Below are 19,243 nucleotides of genomic sequence, written 5' to 3' on the forward strand. Positions count from 1 at the left end.
TAATTTTTGTATTTTTAGTAGAGACAGGATTTCACCATGTTGGCCAGGCTGGTGTCAAACTCCTGACCTCAGGTGATCCACCTGCCTCGGCCTCCCAAAGTGCTGGGATTACAGGTGTGAGCCACTGCACCCGGCCGTGATTCCACGTATGAATTCACCCAGATTTCACAGATGACAAGACTGAGGCTCAGAGGAATGTGGTAACTTAGCCAGAGTAACAGCATGAGCGTGAGTCAGAGCCAAGATTTGAACCCAGGCAGCGTGGCTCCCACCACCATGTTCTTGCTTGTTCTCTTCTGTGTCCAGGAGATTCCTTCCTACCTGACCTTGTTCTCGACACTCTCTGGTTACTTCTGCGTAGCCACAGTCTAAAGCAGTTATACAACCATCCTAGGTGAGCTATGCATTTTTAAAAATTAAACTTTGATTTTGAGATCAGTATCGATTCCCATGCAATTATAGGAATAATACAGAGAGATCCTATGTGCGCTTTATCCAGTTTCCTCCAATGGTAACACCTTCCAGAACAATAGCACAATATCACAACCAGGATGTGGCCATTGACACAACCCCAGGATGTCTCCTGCTGCCCTTTCACAACCACACCTGCTACCCTTGTTCCTGCCATCTATCCCCTCGAGGTTCCTAACCCCGACACTAATCTGTTCTCTATCTCTAGAATGTTGTCATTTCATGAGTGTTATATAAATGAAATTATACAGTATGTGACTTTTTTTTTTTTTTTTGAGATGGAGTCTTGCTGTGTCGTCAGGTTGGAGTGCAGTGGTGCGATCTCGGCTTGCTGCAACCTTTGCCTCCCATGTTCAAGCAATTCTCCTGCATCAGCCTCCCAAGTAGCTGGGACCAGAGGCGTGCACTATCACACCCGGCTGATTTTTGTATTTTTAGTAGAGATGGAGTTTCACCATGTTGGCCAGGCTGGTCTTGATCTCTGGACCTCAACTGATCCGCCCATTTCGGCCTCCCAAAGTGCTGGGATTATAGGCGTGAGCCACGCCTCCCGGCTCCCAATTTGCCCTTTATTTATTTGTTATTTATTTGCTTGTTGCCTTTGTTTCCTGTGTATTTTAGGATGCTTCTAAGTATAAATAAATACGTATTAGAATAAAAGGAAGAAAAAAAAGAAGAAAATATCAATACAAGTTTTAGAAAGTAGGCATGCCTGTCAGCAATCCTACTGAGCCTACTGAACAAGAAAACTTTGCAGTCCTTTTTTTTGTTTTTGTTTTTGTTTTTTTTGAGATGGAGTCTCACTCTGTTGCCCAGGCTGGAGTGCAGTGGTGTGATCTTGGCTCACTGCAACCTCTCTTCAAGTGATTTCGTCCCTCAGCGTCCCAAGTAGCTGGGACTACAGGCGTGCACCACCATGCCCTGCTAATTTTTTTTTTTTTTGAGTCGGAGTTTTGCTCTTGTTGCCCAGGCTGGAGTGCAGTGGCGCGATCTCAGCTCACTGCAACCTCCACCTCCCGGATTCAAGTGATTCTCCTGCCTCAGCCTCCCGAATAGCCTGGGATTACAGGCATGCACCACCATGCCCGGCTAGTTTTGTATTTTTAGTAGAGACGGGGTTTCTCCATGTTGGTCAGGCTAGTCTCGAACTCCCGACCTCAGGTGATCTGCCCACCTTGGCCTTCCAAAGTGCTGGGATTACAGGCATGAGCCACCATGCCCAGCCTGATTTTTGTATTTTTAGTAGACGGGGTTTCACCATGTTGGTCAGGGTGGCCTTGAACTCCTGAGCTCAAGTGATCTGCCCATCCCAGCCTCCCAAAGTGCTGGGATTACAGGCGTGAGCCACCATGCCTGGTCCTGAAGTCTTGCTTAATCTGTATATTCTAGGAAGACACAGCAGAGCAGGAGCTGTAATCAAGAATTACAATGCCTCAGTCGGGCGTGGTCGCTCACACTTGTAATCCCAGCACTTTGGGAGGCTGAGGTGTTCTCAGGAGATCGAGACCAGCCTGGCCAATATAGTGAAACCCCCATCTCTACTAAAAATACAAAAATTAGCCAGGCGTGGTGGCACATGCCTGTAATCCCAGCTACTTGGAAGGCTGAGGCAGGAGAATCACCTGAACACAGGAGGCTGAGATTGTGCCACTGCACTCCAGCTTGGGTGACAGAGCAAGACTCTGTCTCAAAAAAAAAAAAAAAAAAAAAAGAATTACAATGCTTCTACGGAGAAATCAATAATTCCTTTATAGTGGAGAGTTCCTGATATTTAAATTTTTTTATTACTTTATTATTATTATTTTCTTAGAGAATTACAATGCTTCTACAGAGAAATCAATAATTCCTTTATAGTGGAGAGTTCCTGATACTTAAATTTTTTTTATTACTTTATTATTATTATTTTCTTTTTTTTCTTTTCTTTTTTTTTTTTGAGACGGTGTTTCGCTCTGGTTGCCCAGACTGGAATGCAATGGCGTGATCTCGGCTCACTGCAACCTCCGCCTCCCAGGTTCAAGCAATTCTCCTGCCTCAGCCTCCCGAGTAGCTGGGATTACAGGCATGCACCACCACACCCGGCTAATTTTGTATTTTTAGTAGAGACAGGGTTTCTCCATGTTGAGGCTGGTATCGAACTCCTGACCTCAGGTAATCCACCCGCCTCGGCCTCCCAAAGTGCTGGGATTACAGGCATGAGCCACCACGCCCGGCTCTATTATTATTGTTATCTTAGAGACAGGGTCTTGCTTCATCTCCCAGGCTGGAGTGCAGTGGCACAATCGTAGCTCATTGCAGCCTCGAACTACTGCACTCAAGTGATCCTCCCACCTAAGCCTCCTGAGTAGCAGGGACTACAGGTGCTTGTCATCACACCCAGCTAATTTTTTTGATTTTTAGTAGAGATGAGGTCTATGTTGCCCTGGCTGGTCCTGAACCCCTGAGCTCAAGTCATCCTCCCGCCTCAGCCTCCCAAAGTGCTGGGATTCCAGGCCTGAGCCACTGTGCCTGGCTATGTGCTTTTTTTTGAGTCAGAGTCTTCCACCTGAGTCTCCCGAATAGCTGGGACCACAGGCGTCACCAACATGCCTGGCTAATTTTTTAATTTTTATTTTTGTAGAGACAGAGTCTCACTATGTTGTCCAGGCTAGTCTCGAACTCCTGGCCTCAAGCACTCCTCCTGCCTCAGCCTCCTGAGTTGGTGGGATTACAGGTGTGAGCCACTGCATGCAGCAGTTCCTAATACTTGAGTGTCAAGAAATCTTCTGGGGTGTGCTCAGAGCAGGGGGCCTAAAGAATGCTTCTTCTGTTTACAACACACCCAATAGGAATCTGGGGTCATTGTGACGAGGGGCACAAAACTTGTGACCTCTCTATGAACAAATGCCCCACATGTGAAAAAAAGAAATCTTTTGTTAAATCTTCATATGGATGATGGAAACAATATTTTCTTTTCTTTTCTTTTTTTTGAGATGGAGTCTCGCTCTTTTGTCCAGGCTGGAGTGCAGTGGTGCGATCTCAGCTCACTGCAACCTCCACCTCCCAGGTGGAGTAGCACCACCACACCTGGCTAATTTTTGTACTTTTAGTAGAGACAGGGTTTTACCGTGTTGGCCTGGCTGGTCTCGAACTCCTGACCTGAAGTGATCCATCCGCCCTTGGCCTCCCAAAGTGCTGGGAGTACAGGTGTGAACCACCACACCCAGCTGGAAACAATATTTTCAATTACAACCTTGTCATAAGTGATATGACAGGTCTTCTGTGGCTGTTTGTCTTTTTGAAAAGATTTTTTCATTAATTTTTTTTCTTTTTTCTTTTTTTTGAGACAGAGTCTTGCTCTGTCGCCCAGGCTGGAGTGCAATGGCAGATCTCAGTTCACTGCGACTTCTGACTCCTGGGTTTTAGCGATTCTCCTGCCTCAGCCTTCCAAGTAGCTGGGAGCCATTAATTTTTTTTTTTCAAGACAGAATCTTGCTCTGCTGGCCAGGCTCAAGTGCAGTGGCCTGATCACAGCTCACTGCAGCCTCAATCTCCCAAGCTCAAGCAGATCTTCCCACCTCAGCCTCTCGACTAGCTGAGACTATAGGCGCTAGTAATTTTTTAATTTCTTGTAGATAGGAGGTCTCCCTATGTTCCCCAGTCTGGTCTGGAACTCCTGGGCTTAAGTGATCCTCCCTCCTTGGTCTCATTCAGTTTTTAAGTAAGATTTTAAAAACTACAGGATGAAGGGCGGGCACAGTGGCTCATGCCTGTAATCCCAGCACTTTGGGAGGCCGAGGTAGGCGGATCACTTGAGGTCAGGAGTTTCAGACCAGCCTGGCCAACTTGGCAAAACCCCGTCTCCACTAAAAATACAAAAATTAGCTGGGTGTAGTGGCACATGCCTGTAGTACCAGCTACTTGGGAGGTTGAGGTGGGAGTATTGCTTGAGTCCAGAAGGTCGGGGCTGCAGTGACCCAAGATCATCCCACTGCACTCCAGCCTGGGCGACAGAGCGAGACCCTGTCTCAAAGAAAAATAAAAGGAAGCAGTGGTTATTGCATATTGTACTGTACTTGTCTCGCTACCACTGAGTAGAATTTGCGTTCCACGTGTTTTCATCTTTACCATCCTCTTGAATCTTCAGTCTATCTTCCCTTCCTTTTTGATGTCTTCATGCTTTTCCAGCACTCTTTTTCTGGCTGGTTCTATTTTTTTCTGAGTTGGTAGATGATGCACAATTTGAGTTGTCCGATGATTTTGTTCTCAAAGAAGCCTGTGTGAGAGGAGCATTACTAAATAAGGAAGTGCTAGTCAATATCCAGATGACTAGGAATGGATAAAGTATTGTTCCCAACAGGGATCCAGTGTCCCCACGGGATGAGCATACCTTGGATATAGTCAGTCTTCCTATCTGTGCCTCAAACTGCTGTGCTGCTTCTTAAGGAGCTTCCAAAGGGAAACTGATTTGTGAAGGGAGAACCATCAAAAAGACAGAGTTGAATGACTGCAGTAGTGCTTCTTTGTCTTGTATAAGATTTCCTCTTGAGCTGGGCACAGTGGCTCATGCCTGCACAAAATGCCCAGCACTTTGGGAGGCCGAGGCGGGCGGATCACCTGAGGTCGGGAGTTCGAGACCAGCCTCACCAACATGGAGAAACCCCGTCTCTACTAAAAATACAAAATTAGCTGGGTGTGGTGGTGCATGCCTGTAATCCCAGCTACTCGGGAGGCTGAGGCAGGAGAATCACTTAAATCTGGGAGGTGGAGGTTGCAGTGAGCCCAGATTGCGCCATTGCACGCCAGCCTGGGCAACAAGAACGAAACTCCGTCTCAAAAGAAAAAAAGTTTTCCTCTTGAATTCCATTTCTGCCTGTTTTTAGCAGAGCAGCAGCTTTGGCAGCTTCTCTCTCTGTCTCTCTCTCTCTCTCTCTCTCTCTCTTCTGGTCTTTGTGAAATGAGCAGCACTCTGCGTGATTCCATGCAGTTGTCTGTTTCATATGTCTTTCAGCTGCCCTATATTCTGCCTTTCCTGTTTCTTTGTTTTTACATTCTTTTTGTCAATTGTTCTTGTTTCTTTTGATATACAGCATTTCTCTTTCAGTTTTCCTTCTCAATTTCCCTCTTGATCTCTTTGTTCTTCCACTTACCTTTTCAAGTATTTTGGTTAGTCTTAGTCTGTTCACTCTGACAGTGAGGTTCTTGGTAGGTCTCTGATTTGACCTTCCTCTAAGCTCCCTTTGAGGCAATGACATGCCCTGATCTGTTTCCTCTTGTTTAATATATATGACTTTGTGTCAGGAAAGGTAGGTGGTGTATCACAAAACTCAACATTTCTGCACTGAAAGTTTTCCAAAGTGTTACAAGTGTTACTGGGTTCAAATGAGGGATGAAACATGACTAAACTTTCTGACTGGCTCCCATTTGCAACTCATGTTTCAGTTTTTAGTTAGTGCATCTTTTGGTTTACTCTCTTATCTGAAATACTTGGGACCAGAAGTGTTTTGGATTTTTTTTCTTATTTTGGAACGTTTGAGTTATATTCACTGATTCGGGATCCCTAATCTGAAAATCTGAATCCAAAATGCTTTAATGAGCATTTCCTTTGAGCATGATGTTGGCGCTCGAAAGGTTTTGTATTTTGGAGCATTTCAGATTTTGGATTTTTTTCCCCTCTCCTCTTCTGGAAAAAGACAGAGTCTTGTTCTGTCTTGCCCAGGCTGGAGTGCAGTGGCACGATCTCGGCTCAGTGCAACCTCCGCCTCCTGGGTTCAAGCAATTCTTCTGTCTCAGTCTCCTGAGTAGCTGGGACTACAGGCGTGTGCCACCACACCCGGCTAATTTTGTATTTTTAGTAGAGACTGGGTTTCACCGTGTTGGCCAGGCTGGTCTCGAACTCCTGACCTCAGGTGATCCACTTGCCTCGGCCTCCCAAAGTGCTGGGATTACAGGCATGAGCCACCATGCCTGGCCAAGATTTTAGATTTTTGGATTGGGGATACTGAACCTGTATTGATTTTTTTCTTTTTCTTTTTCTTTTTTTTGAGAGGGAGTCTCGCTCTGTCACCCAGGCTGGAATGCAGTGGTGCAATCTCAGCTCACCGCAAGCTCCACTTCCCAGGTTCACACCATTCTCCTGCCTCAGCCTCCTAAGTAGCTGGGACTACAGGCAGCCGCCACCATGCCCGGCTAATTTTTTGTATTTTTAGTAGAGACGAGGTTTCACCGTGTTAGCCAGGATGGTCTCAATCTCCTGAGCTCGTGCCTGGGCCTCCCAAAGTGCTGGGATTACAGGCGTGAGCCACGGTGCCCGGCCCTGAACTTGCATTGATGTTAATAGCAACAGAACTGTTTGAGGATGCTTCTGTCACTTTGTCATCGTCCTAACCTGAAGCCATCTGTGTAGGCTATTTATCATCAGCTGCCATGACACTATGACAACTGTGATGCTACTCTTGGCCACTGTGATGGTGACCTGAATGGTTCCCTGGAAGTATAGCATCATTCCCCTCTCCTCTTCTGGAAAAAGACACTTGTCATTGAATTTAGGGGCTACCCAGTTAATCCAGAATGATCTCAACTCAGATCCTTAACTACATCTGCAGAGATCCTTTTTCCAAATAACACCCAGGTAACATTCACTGTGCCTGGGTGTTAGGATGTGGATATATCTTTTGGGGGAGTGCACCATTCAACCCACTATAGTTTGTCCTCTAGCCTCCAAATTTATGTCCATCCGACATACAAAATACATTCATCCCATCTCAACATACCCAAAAGTCTTCATGCATTACGGCATCAGTTTCTGCCTGTGGATCTGTGAAACTGGAAAACAAGTTACCTGTTTCCAAAACTGCAATGGTGGGACAGGCATAGGATAGATATTCCCATTCCAAAAGGCAGAAATTGGAAGTCATAAAGGGTTCGCTGGTCCCAATCAAGTTTGAAACCCAGTAGGGAAAATATCGTTAGATTAAGGCCTGAAAAGTATCCCCTGTTGAGGCCAGGCATGGTGGCTCACGCCTGTAATTCTAGCACTTTGGGAGGCCGAGGCAGGTGGATCACTGAGGTCAGGAGTTTGAGACCAGCCTGGCCAACATGGTGAAACCCCGTCTCTATTAAAAATACAAAAATTAGCCAGGCCTGGTGGCACACGCCTGTAAACCCAGCTTCTCGGGAGGCTGAGGCAGGAGAATCGTTTGAACCTGGGAGGTGGAGGTTGCAGTGAGCCGAGATCCTGCCACTGCACTCCAGCCTGGGGTATAAAGCGAGACTCTGTCTCAAAAAAAAAAAAAAAAAATCTCCTGTTGCTCTGCTCTCTTGGCCTCTGCCTCGCCCGTGCCTCTGCACCTGTGGTTCTGCCCTTGGAGTCATTCTTCCTTTTTGTTGCAGGTAGCACATGCTTATAACCAGATAGTTCGATCAGCCCATTTCCTGCCTGTAAAGTTTTGGAAGTCTGACAGCCTTCTGTCATTTTGTCTTTTCTCTGTTTCTTTCTGTTTAAGCTGGCAGTGTTTGTACTGGTATAACATTCCCAAAAGCCTTGTCACTCTCCTGTGTGTGTTCCTATTAGACAAGAAGGCCGTCCACAGAGCTTTCTTGGATAATCTCATCTCTATTCCTGATTCTGCTGAAATGGGTCATCGGATCCTTGAGTATCACAAAGAGCATGCTTTCCCAACAGTGAATTTTCTTTTTTTTCTTTTTGAGACAAGGTCTCACTCTGTCATCCAGGCTGCAGTGCAGTGGCATGATCACAGTTCACTACAGCCTCAACCTCCTGGGCTCCAGCCCAGCTGTCCTCCTGTCTCAGCCTCCTGAATAGCTGGGACTACCAGCGTGAGCTACCATCCCCGCCACCCCCCCCCCCTTTTTTTTTTAGACAAAGTCTTGCTCTGTTGCCCAGGCTGGAGTGATTAAACCATTAAACCATTGACCACTGGTGATCAAGTCAACCTTCAGCCACTCTCCCCTCCCAGGAGGTTGAGTATGGGGCTCAAAGTTCCAACCCCAATCAGGCACTTAACTAATTTTGTTTATTTTTTGTAGAGACGGGGTTTCACTTTGTTGCCCAGGCTGGTCTCGAGCTCTTTTTTTTTTTTTTTTTTTTTTGAGATGGGGTCTCGCACTGTTGCCCAGGCTGAAGTGCAGTGGTGCGATCTTGGCTCACTGCAAGCTCTGCCTCCCGGGTTCACGCCATTCTCCTGCCTCAGCCTCCCGAGTAGCTGGGACTACAGGCACCCGCCACCACACCCGGCTAATTTTTTTGTATTTTTAGTAGAGACAGGGTTTCACCATGTTAGCCAGGATGGTCTCGATCTCCTGACCTCGTGATCCGCCCACCTCGGCCTCCCAAAGTGCTGGGATTACAGGCGTGAGCCACCGCGCCTGGCCCCTCGAACTCTTGAGCTCAAGTGATCCTCCCACCTTGGTCTCCTACAGTGCTGGGATTATAGGCATGAGCCACTGCACCTGGCCAACAGTGAATTTTCTAATTTTAGCATCTTTTACAATCTGGATAGGCTGAGAATCTCCCAAATCATCAAGTGCTGGTTCCTTTTTGCTTAACAGTTTCTTATTCAATGTATCTCTTATGTCTCACATTTTTCTGAAAGCTGTAAGAAAAAACCAGGCCGCCCCTTCAAACACGTTGCTCGAAAATCTCTCAGCTAAATAAATACCGAAGTATTTGTGTGGAAAGTACCTCTGGGTATTTCCAGAATAAAATTCTGTTAAGTTTTCTGCCATTATATAACAAGGATGGTTTTTCACCTAGTTTCCAATATCATGTTCCTCATTTCCTTCTGAGTCAAAACTAGAAGCACCTTTAACATTCATATTTCCAACATTTTGTGCAGGATGATGTTTGTATTCTGTAAGATGATAGAAGCTTTCTTAGTTGTGTTACTTCCTTCCCTCTGAGCCCTCCTCAGCAGTGTTTTGTTTTGTTTTGTTTTGTTTTGTTCTTTTTTTTGGCAGGATCTCATTCTATTGCTCAGGCTGGATGGAGTACAGTGGTGTGATCTCAGCTCACTGCAGCCTTGACTTCCCAGGCTCAAGTGATCCTCTCACCTCAGCCTCCCAAGTAGCTGGGACTACAGGAGCACACCACCATGTCCAGCTAATTTTTCGTATTTTTGTTGGTAGAGACGGAGTCTCACCATGTTGCCCAGGCTGGTCTTGAACTCCTGGGCTCAACCTATCCATCCACCTTGGCCTCCCAAAGTGCTGGGGTTACAGGTGTGGAGGCATCGCCATGTTGCCCAGGCATTGTTCACACTCCTGGGCTCAAGAGATCCTCCTGCCTGAGCCTCTCAAAGTGTTGGGAATATAGGCATGAGCCACTGCTCCTGGCTAGATTTTTTTATTCAAGAGATGGGCATCTTGCTGTGTTGCCCAGGCTGGTTTTGAACTCCTGAGCTCAAGCTGTCCTCCTGCCTTGGCGTCCTGAATAGCTGGGGCTACAGGTGTGTGTCACCATGCCTGGCTTAATTGTAGATGTTAATCACATCTACAAAATACCTTCACAGCAACACCTAGATTAGTGTTTGATTGAATAACTGGGGCATATATCCGGTCCAACTGACACATCAAATTGATTATTGCAATCCACCCCTCATTATCTTGGCACCTATACATATCTCTTTAAATCATACTTAATCTCTAAATAAAGATAACAAGCTCATATTTCTGCCTAACATGATGCAATTATCAAGTATACAGCTAAAAACACCTTCTTTTCCTCAGAAGAGGAGACAAAGTCAGTGGGTGATGCTCATACTTTCCCCTGATGTCCTGTAACTTAAATAAATAAATATTGTGGTCCAGGAGTGGTGGCTCACGCCTGTAATCCCAGCACTTTGGGAGGCCGAGGTGGGAGGGTCACTTGAGGTCAGGAGTTTGAGACCAGCCTGGGCAACATGGTGAAAACCCATCTCTACAAAAAAATGCAAAAATTAGCCAGGTGTGGTGGCGTGTGCCTGTGGTCCCAGCTACCCAGGAGGCTGAGGTGGGAGGACTGCCTGAGCCTTTGGAGGTCGAGGCTGCAGTGAGCTGTGATTGAGCCACTGCACTCCAGCCTGGGTGAGAGAGCAAGACCTTGTCTCAAAAAATGAATATTATACTATAAAGTTAAGTATTAATAATTTTTATGTTAGATGATAAGAGGATGAGAGGGAACAAAACAAATACTTGTGATGTATATGCATATATGTTTATATATCCACACACATATGCCTAACAAAATAAGGAAGAAATACTCATAAAAATTACAGTCCTGTAGCCAGGGGCAGTGGTGCATGCCTGTAGTCCCAGCTACTTGGGTGACTGAGGGAAGAGGATCCAGTCCAGCCTGGGTAACATAGCAAGACCTTGCCTCTAAAAAAAATTGTATATTGGCTGGGTGCAGTAGCTCATACCTGTGATCCCAGCATTTTGGGAGGCCAAGGCGGGCAGATCATCTGAGGTCAGGAGTTCCAGACCAGTCTGACCAACATGGTGAAACCCCGTCTCTACTGAAAAGAAAAAAATTAGCTGCGCGTGGTGGTGCATCCCTGTAATCCCAGCTACTCAGGAGGCTGAGACAGGAGAATCACTTGAACCCAGGAGGCGGAGGTTGCAGTGAGCCGAGATCGCGCCATTGCACTCCAACCTGGGCAACAAGAGCGAAACTCTGTCTCAAAAAAAAAAGTTATATATTTATATATAGTCCTAATTTCTGCAGCTGGTCACATGGTCATAGCTGGTATTTATAACTGCCTTCTTCTACCCATTCCAGATCCCTTTGCCCTCAGCAGACACCTGAGCTGCTTCTTTACCCAATGGGGTGACCCAAACCTTTATTATTGCAGAGTCTGGGTGTATTAGTCTGTTCTCACGCTGCTAATAAAGACATACCCAAGACTTGGTAATTTGTAAAGGAAAGAGGTTTAGTTGGCTCATGGTTCCACATGGCTGAGGAGGTCTCACAATCATGGCGGAAGGCGAAAGAGGAGCAAACTCGCATCTTACATGGTGGCAGGCAAGAGAGCATGTGCAGGGGAACTCTCCTTTATAAAATCATCCATTCTTGTGAGACTTATTCACTATCATGAGAACAGCACAGGAAAGACCTGCCTCTATGATTCAGTTACCTCCCACTGGGTCCCTCCCACAACACGTGGGAATTATGGGAGCAACAATTCAAGATGAGATTTGGGTGGGGACACAGCCAAACCCTATCAGCTGGTTACTGTTAGTCCTGCCTGAATTGAGTTGTTGTAGTTTTCAATTGACTTTAATCACAGGGCATTGTAGTGTGCTTTAAGGGGTCCTCTGTGTTCCAGGCCTACTCTTCTTTATCTTCATTGTTTAATAGCAACCCAGTTTCTTTTTTTTTTTTTTTGAGATGGAGTCTCACTCTGTTGACCAGGCTGGAGTGCAGTGATGCGATCTTGGCTAACCACAACCTCCGCCTCCCAGGTTCAAGTGATTCTCCTGCCTCAGCCTCCCAAGTAGCTGGGATTACAGGCATGTGCCACCATGCCTGCCTAATTTTTGTATATATATATTTTTTTGAGATGGAGTCTTGCTGTCACCCAGGCTGGAGTGCAGCGGCACAATCTCGGCTCACTGCAACCTCCGCCTCCTGGGTTCAAGCGATTCTCCTGCCTTAGCCTTCCAAGTAGCTGGGACTACAGGTGCCTGCCACCACGCCCAGCTAATTTTTGTATTTTTAGTAGAGACAGGGTTTCACCATGTTGGCCAGGGTAGCCTAGAACTCCTGACCTCAAATGATCTGCCCGCCTTGGCCTCCCAAAGTGCTGGGATTACAGGCGTGAGCCACCGTGCCCTGCTGCAAGCCAATTTCATCTTGGTAGTTAGGATCAGATGCTCCAGCCAATACAGCAACTCCCTTCTTTTCCTGTTGCTTCAGAGGCATGAGAAGCCTCAAGTGGCCGTGTGGCAGTCTTAGCTTCCAGTTCAATGAAATCACTGTTGTGTCTCTTGGTGGAAGCTTTCCTCCTTTTGGAACGGAGACCCCTACACCAGTGGAGCATAAGATTATGAAGGTAGGAAATAAAAATTTTGCTAGTAGGTTACTAGGGGTAATAGTGAGTAGTGCCATTTGCATTTCTGTTTGTTTTTGTGGTTTTTTTTTGAGATGGAGTCTTGCTCTGTTGCCCAGGCTGGAGTGCAGTGGTGCCATCTTGGCTCACTGCAACCTCCGCCACCTGGGTTCAAGTGATTCTCCTGCCTCAGCCTCCTGAGTAGCTGGGAGCCATTTGCATTTTTACCTCCTTGATTCCTGGACCTGTGAATCCTGGCTATGGGAGAAATCACACCATATATTAAATGTGGATTCAGAGAATATTCAGACTCCTGCAGGACATTGCCCCAGCCCAGCAAGGTATTGCCACCTAGCTGGCACTGTAACTGAGTCTTCAAAAAGCATGGTGAGGAACATGGTGAGACTTGTAAATTCCATGAGCATGGTCCTATTGCCCCACTCCTTTTGCTGTGAAATAAGTTCCTTGGTCAGAAGCAATGCTTTGTGGAATACCATGATGGTGGATTTCCTTTGTTGCATAACCCATGTATTCATTCCTTTACTTTCAGCTATTATTTCTTTTTCTTTTTCTTTTTTTTTTGAGAGAGAGTCTTGCTCTGTCTCTCAGGCCGGAGGCTGGAGTGTAGTGGCACAATCTCGTCTCAATGCAACCTCCACCTCCTGGGTTCAAGCGATTCTCCTGCCTTTGCCTCCCGAGTAGCTGGGATTACAGGCTCATGCCACCACAGCCAGCTAATTTTTTTGTGTGTGTGTTTTTTAGATGAAGTCTCACTCTTGTCACCCAGGCTGGAATGCAATGGTGCGATCTTGGTTCACTGCAACCCCTGCCTCCCAGGCCCAGGCGATTCTTCTGCCTCAGCCTCCCGAGTAGCTGGGATTACAGGCGCCTGCCACCATGCCCAGTATTTTTAGTAGAGACAGGGTTTCACCATGTTGGCCAGGCTGGTCTTGAACTCCTGACCTCAGGCTATCCTGCCTGCCTCAGCCTCTCAAAGTGCTGGGATTACAGGAGTGAGCCACCGCACCCAGCCTGTATTTTTTAGTAGAGACGGGGTTTCGCCATGTTGGCCAGGCTGGTCTCGAACTCATGAGCTCAGGTAATCTGCCTGCCTTGGCCTCCCAAAGTGCTGGGATTACAGGTGTGAGCCACCACGTCCGGCCTATTCTTTCTATTTCTCTCTATTTGTCACTGATTTCTACCCACACGCTGTTCTGGTCCAGGTTGCTGGCAGCAATATTGGTCTAGCAAATGCCTCCCTGTTGGTCTTTTCCCATTCATATAGCATATGGTTATATTGGTACCGAACTCATGGGGTATCTCAACCACTAGACAGTGCATCTGGATTCACTGTCAACCTGAATTTTGTCAGATGGGGTGAAGGCACAATCTATCTCATTAGGCCCATAGGAATTTTGGCATATATATATTTTTAAAGTATAGTTACAGATTCTTGTTAAGGATCATCTCTGCTTCCAGCACCCACAGTTGTAGCCCTGGTCCTGGAACCATTGAAACAAGCAGTAAGGAAGAAAGTTTAGGTAATGTAGGGGAGAATTGTATAGTCATATTAGCATCCTACCCCATCACCTTTACACCTCATCTCTCAGGAAAGTGGAGGAATCTCAGAATCTATCTAGCAAGAATTTTCCATTGATTCTGCTCATGTTGACTGTGAGCACAAACTTGGGAAGGTGCGTAAGCCAGCTCTTTAAGCCCATGTCTCCTCTCTCTCTCTCTCTCTCTCTCTTTTTTTTGAGACAGGGTTTGGGTCTTTTGCCCAGGCTGCAGTGCAGTGGTGTAACCTTGGCTCACTGCAACCTCAGCCTCCAGGGCTAAAACAATCCTCCCACTTCAGCCTCCTGAATAGCTGGGACTACAGGCATACACCATCATGCCTAGTTAATTTTCGTATTTTTTGGTAGAGATGTGGTCTCCCTATGTTGCCCAGGTTGGCCTCAGATTCTTGAGCTCAAGTGATCCTCCTGCCTCAGCCTCCCAAACTGTTGGTATTACAGGCATGAGCCACGTTGCCCACTTTCTGTTCTCTCTCTCTTTTTTTTTTTTTGAGACAGAATCTTGCTCTGTCACCCAGGCTGGAGTGCAGTGGTGCAATTTTGGCTCGCCACAACCTCTGCCTCCCTGATTTCAGTGATTCTCGTGCCTCAGCCTCCCAAGTAGCTGGGACTACAGGTGCGCACCCAGCTAATTTTTATATTTTTAGTAGAGACGGTGTTTCATCATGTTGGTCAGGCTGGTCTTGAACTCCTGACCTCAGGTGATCTGCCTGCCTGCCTTGGCCTCCCAAAGTGCTGGGATTACAGGTGTGAGCCACCGTGCCCAGCCTTTCCTGTCTCTCTCTCTCTCTGTGATGATGATGATGATGATGATGATGATTTTAGAGACAGGGTCTAGCTATGTTGCCAAGGCTCGTCTCAAACTCTTGGGCTCAAGGGATCCTCCCAAGTTGGCCTCCCAAAGTGCTGGGATTATAGGCATGAACTACTGCACCCAGCGTTTGACAGATGTTTTAATTGTCCATTCCAATTCTGTGCCAAACTACAACTCTGAGGATGATATGCAACATAGTATGTCCATTTGGTGTTTTATCTTTTTGCCCATTGTTGGATACTATGCACTGTAAGGTGTGTTCCTTGATCTGAAGAAATGTAACATGGCAGTCTAAATTGGTATGGTATCTTCTATTTCTTTTCTTTTTGCTTCTTTTCTTTCTTTTTCAAGACAGAGCCTTGCTCTGTAACCAAGGTGGAGAGCAGTGGTGCTATCAGGGATCACTGCAGCCTCGACCTCCTGGGCTCAGGCGATCCTCCCGCCTCAGCCACCTGAGTAGCTGGAACTACAGGCATGTGCCACCATGCCTGGCTAATTTTTTATATTTTTTGTACAGATGGATTCTCCCTATGTTCTCCAGGCTGGTCTTGAACTCCTGGCCTAAAGCAGTCCTCCCATCTCGGCCTCCCAAAGTGCTGGGACTATACGCATGAGACCCTGTGCTCAGTCATGAGAGCTGTTCATAGGGTGCCGTCCATGTGGCAATAGGAGCTGTCAGTTCCTCTGGTGGTTTCAAAGTTGGCCGTAGAGGAAATGCTGAATACCATGAGTACTGCCTTGCAATCCTCCAGTAGCATGTTCTTGTATAAACTGTTTCCATTATATTATGGAACTCTTCTGGGCATTGCCTTCTTTATTAGAATGTTTCTCTGATATCACCTAGGACATTATGGGTATTTCAGGTTTCAAGATTATTTTATCTTTCATTCACAAAAAAATCACCATACCACCACATCTGGAAATTCTCTGATCCAAAACCTCAGCCATTGCTGTTGGGTAGCACTCACGGGCTTTTGCCACAATCTCCAGTCTCTATAAATACAAGTTGCAGACATTTTCAAAATCATGTCTGCCTGTGGATCTTATATAAGGGCTCAAAAGCATCAAGAGAGCGTCTGCGCTTTGCAATTCAGACATAGCCTGCTTAAATATGGCCTTCTTTTGTGTTGTTTAATGGAGGGAAGCTAGCAATATTCTCAGATGTGGAATATGCATCCTGCAAATGACAAGTAACCTGATTAGGTACTGTGTTTCTCGTGTAGTACCAGGGGTAGTAGGCAGTGACAGCAGTTCATTTTTTTCTTGCTTGGGGAATGTTAGGGGTGGATCCTGCCCAGGTTATTCCTAAGAATTTCACCATCTGAGTGGGCCCTTGGATTTTTGTTGCATTTATCAACCACCTCTGTTGGTCATGTATGTCACTATTGTATTTAAGTCAGTCCTAGCTTGCTCTTCAGTTTTTTGTTTTTTGAGACAAAGTCTCACTATGTTGTCCAGGCCAGAGTGCAGTGGCACAATCACAGTTCACTGCGGCCTCCACCTCCCTGCCCCAAGCGAACCTCCCACCTCAGCCTCCCAGGTAGCTAGGACCACAGGTGTGCACCATCACACCCACTAATTTTTTATATATGGAGAGACAGGGTCTCACTATGTTGCCCAGGCTGGTCTTGAACTCCTGGGCTCAAGCAGTCCTTCCGCTTTGGCCTCTCAAAGTGCTGGGATTACAGGCAAGAGCCACCATGCCTGACCGAGAACTGTAGCTTCATAGTAAGTGTTGAAATTAGGTGTATAAATCCTCTAGCTTTTTTCTTCCTTTTCAAAATTGCTTTGGCTGTTCGAGGCCCTTTAAATTTCCATATGAATTTTAGAAGCAGCTTGTCAATTTCTAATTATTAATTTTGTTTTATTGATTGTGATCAATGTTGTTTGTAATATATGTATCTTAAGGAACTTACCGAAGTTGTTTTCTTTGTGCCCTAGTATTTGACCAAGTTTTGTGAATATTTTATGTGCACGTGAGAAAAAGTATATTCTATATGATCAGGGTGTGGTGTTCAATATATATACATCCAAAAGATCAACCTTACTGATTATGTGGTTTAGGTCTTTTATATTATTACTTATATTTTGTCTATTTAATCTGTCTCATTCTGTGAATGGTATGTTAAAAGTCTCCCATTAGAGAATATTTCTATTTCTTCTTTCATTCTTGTAGTTTTCGGCTTATATAGGCTGTTGCTGTTACTTTATTGTTTGCATTTGATAAATTTTTTAATTTTTTTTTTTTTTTGGAGTTGGAGTCTCGCTCTGTTGCCCAGGCTGGAGTGCAGTGGTGTGATCTCAGCTCACTGCAAGCTCCGCCTCCCGGGTTCACCCCATTCTCTTGCCTCAGCCTCCCTAGTAGCTGGGTCTACAGGTGCCCGCCACCATGCCCGGCTAATTTTTGTTTGTAGTTTTAGTAGACATGGGGTTTCACCGTGTTACCCAGGATGGTCTCCATCTCCTGACCTCGTGATCCGCCTGTCTCGGCCTCCCAAAGTGCTGGGCTTACAGGTGTGAGCCACCGTGCCCGGCCTAAAGATTTTTTATGGATCTAGAGGATACAAGTACAGGTTTGTTACATGCATATATTGCAGAGTGGTGAAGTCTGGGCTTTTAGTGTCACCATCACCTGAATAGGGTACATTAAATCAGATGATTAAATAAGCTCCAGGCCGGGCACAGTGGCTCATGCCTGTAATCCTAGCACTTTGGGAAGCCGAGGCGGGTGGATCACCTGAAATCAGGAGTTCGAGACCAGCCTGACCAACATGGTGAAACCCTGTCTCTACTGAAAATACACACACACAAAAAAATTAGCTGGGTGTGGTGGCAGACACCTGTAATCCCAGCTACGAGAGAGGCTGAGGCAGGAGGATCGCTTGAACCCAGGAAACAGAGGCTGCAGTGAGCCGAGATCACACTACTGCACTCCAGCCTGGGCAACAAGAGTGAAACTCTGTCTCGAAAAACAAACAAAAAAATAAGCTCCAGAGTCTTGTACTATAATACCCCAGTATCTAGTTATTATTATTTTTTGAGATGGGGTCTCACTCTTGTCACCCAGGTTAGAGTGCAGTGGCAGGATCTCGGCTCACTAGAGCCTCAACTGCCTGGGCTCAGGTGATTCTCCCACCTCAGCCTCCTAAGTAGCTGGGACTACAAGTGTGCACCACCACACCTGGCTAATTTATTGTATTTTTAGTAGAGACTGGGTTTTGCCCTGTTGCCTAGGCTTGTCTCGAACTCCTGGGCTCAATTGATCTGCCTGCCTCAGCCTCCCAAAGTGCTGGGATACAGGCATGAGCTACCTCGCCTGACCAAGATATTGTTTACTCATTATACAAAAATCCAAAAGTTATATGTTATATCAAGAACCAGGAACATTTCAATTTGAATGAGAAAAAAATCAATGGGTGCCAGCACTGAGATGATACAGAGTTTAGAATTACTTGACAAGGATTTTAAAGCAGCCATCATAAAAATACTTCAACAATTATGAACACACTCAAAACAAACTTTTTAAGAAAGTTTCCATAAAAAAATAGAAATCCCCAGCAAAGAAATAAAAGACATAAAAAGTCGCCGGGCACAGAGGCTCACGCCTGTAATCCCAGCAATTTGTGAGGCCGAGGCGAGCAGATCACTTGAGGTCAGGAGTTGGAGACCAGCATGGCCAACATGGTGAAACCCTGTCTCTACTAAAAATACAGAAATTAGCTGGGTGTGGTGGTAAGCGCCTGTAATCCCAGCTACTTGGGAGGCTGAGGCATGAGAATTGCTTGAACCCGGGAGGTGGAGGTTGCAGTGAGCTGAGATGGAGCCACTACACTGCAGCCTGGGCGGCAGAGCCAGACTGTTTGTTTGTTTGTTTGTTTGTTTGTTTGTTTGTTTTGAGATAGAGTCTCACTCTGTTGCCCAGGCTGGAGTGCAGTGGCTTGATATCGGCTCACTGCAACCTCCATCTCTCAGGTTCAATCGATTCTGCCACCTCAGCCTCCCTGTAGCTGGGATTACAGGCGTGTACCACCATGCCCTGCTAATTTTTGTATTTTTAGTAAAGACGGGATTTCACCATGTTGGCCAGGCTGGTCTCAGACACCTGATCTCAGGTGATCTGCCCGCCTCGGCCTCCCAAAGTGCTGGGATTACAGGCGTGAGCCACCGCACCTGGCAGACAGAGGGAGAATCTGTCTGAAACAAACAAACAGCCATAAAAAGTAACCAAATGGAAATTTTAGAACTTAAAAATATAATAATCAAAATGGAAACTCAGAAATGGACTCGACAGCAGAATGCAGATGACAAAGGAATCAATGAACTTAAGCATAGAAAAAAACCCTGCATTATCTATATAT

At 46.1% G+C, this 19,243-nt stretch overlaps 1 protein-coding gene and 1 non-coding gene across 6 annotated transcripts in view; both read left to right on the forward strand.

The window, feature by feature from the left end:
- The window catches only part of ZNF157 (zinc finger protein 157), a 55,241-nt gene that overhangs the window by 19,662 nt on the left and 16,336 nt on the right, over nucleotides 1-19,243 (forward strand). The gene's annotated exons all lie outside the window — the stretch shown is intronic.
- Nucleotides 3,236-3,364, forward strand: LOC112131177 (small nucleolar RNA SNORA11). Its single transcript, XR_002913313.2, has one exon. It is a non-coding gene; the product is annotated as a small nucleolar RNA SNORA11 (small nucleolar RNA).

Source organism: Pongo abelii, chromosome X (genome assembly GCF_028885655.2).
Source record: "Pongo abelii isolate AG06213 chromosome X, NHGRI_mPonAbe1-v2.0_pri, whole genome shotgun sequence".
Lineage (NCBI taxonomy): Eukaryota > Metazoa > Chordata > Mammalia > Primates > Hominidae > Pongo > Pongo abelii.